Genomic DNA, 1,948 nt, shown 5'->3' with positions numbered 1-1,948 from the left:
ATATACATATATACATGTATATACATATACATATATATAGTGTGTATATATATATATATTGTACTTCCTCAGTTGTATAATGAGTAACCTCAAAAAATATGTATCAGGTCTCAAAAAGGAGGAATGGTCTTTAGTTAGTTTTTGACAAATGCTGTTTTACATTTAACCTCTTAAAACTGGTTTCTTCTTCCATGAAATAGGGCTAATAGTAACATTTACTCACAGAATCATTTTAGAACTAAACCAAATAATGTCCAGTAGAGAATCTAGCACGTACCTGATGTTTACTAAACCTTAGCCATTATAGCCATAGTTATTATTATTAAGATCCTAATGATCAACAGTAATAAAGTACAGCAATGCTAGAATATCCCCAAATAGAAGACAAGTGTAAAAATCACATTTGGTCCTGGAATATCATCTAAAGCTAATATTTCAGTTCGAGTGTGACTTACTTGGGGTTGGGGGGAGAATGAAGAAAAGATAGGGGAGGGAGATCAAGCGGAAAAACAAACAAACAAACAGAAACAGTGCAGACTCCCTCTCCTGCCTGGGCTAAGAACTCTTCTCTGGGTGCTGGCCTAAGCTAAAAACAGCATCAGCGCTTAGCCTGCGGACCACCATTACGGATAAGCTGCTACATGTACCACTGACCTGTCTTCTGTGGAGTTTGTCATAGCTCCCCAGGGCTTACTTGCTTCAGTTCAGAGGCCCCTCACTAAATGTGGGCAGATGAAAATTCGATATAGTGGCCAAAATATGTCACTGACAAATAACTGTGCAACTGCTTTTTTCACTGTTGAGTTTAACCATGAAGAAACTAAAAGGCAAGATGTGTCATGGAGTTTTGAAAGTTTATGAAAATAATATATATACATTAGAATTATACACACAAAGGCAGCTAGATTTGCCAGATCATCTGGCTTCTAACCAGACAACATATGATTCCCCAGCTTTGTATTCCCCAGCTTTTCTAGAAGCCACCTACAGACTTACAAAATGACTCAAGAGACAAAGAATAAATAAAATAAAATGCCTTTGTTCTAGAGTTGATCATATATCCCTGCAGTCTGTGTGTTAGTTTACACACCTAAATTCAAATTTTGTGTTGATATTGTGTTAATACCTTAATTTATAATGTGATGTATTATGATTACTTTATATTTCTACTTTATATTTCAATATTGAAAGGAAATTATCTTAGTGGCTACCATTTTTTAGCATTCAAAAACTATTTATTGAATAATTCCAATATGTATAAGAGGAAAGAGATAGATAATAAAATTCACTCCCAGTTGGTTATAGATTGTGTCTTTGCACATTACAAAAATAGAATATTATATCCACCTAGTAAATGAGTATACTTTCCCCCGGGCTCAAAATAGATAGCTGTCAAGAAAGAGAATACTGTATTCATTCCAAGTTTGATGGTCTTGAAAAGAAATCACCTTTTCCTACAGACAGCCAAATCTCAGGTGACTACTATTTATTGATTGCATGTGGTCTCATTTAACTCTCCCAAAACCTCTAGGAATAGATACAATTATCTCCGTTTTCCAAATAACAATTTTTAAAAAGTCACTTGCCCAAGTCAAACCAATAGAAAAGCTAAGGGCTGTCATCACAACTATGTGAACTTGGAAGATCATGTTTTTTCCTCATGCTATATTGAAACTGGTATTTTCTAGTAACATTATGCAGCCACCAAACAATATATCCAGCCCAGTCTGTGTGCTCAGTGTTTGGGTGTCACCCATGCACCAAGTGGTCACTTCTTTGATGCCTGGTCAGGGCACATGCCTGGGTTGCGGGTTCGATCCCCAGCCAGGGTGGGTATGGGAGACAACCTATCAATAGTTCTCTCTCACACGGATGTTTCTCTCTCTCTCTCTCACTGTCTCTCTCCATTCCTCTAATATCAATAAAGAAAATAAATTATACGTATAAA

The sequence above is a fragment of the Myotis davidii genome, unplaced genomic scaffold, assembly GCF_000327345.1.
Source record: "Myotis davidii unplaced genomic scaffold, ASM32734v1 scaffold274, whole genome shotgun sequence".
NCBI lineage: Eukaryota > Metazoa > Chordata > Mammalia > Chiroptera > Vespertilionidae > Myotis > Myotis davidii.
The sequence above is the reverse complement of the archived record's forward strand: the minus strand, read 5'-3'. Positions refer to the sequence as shown.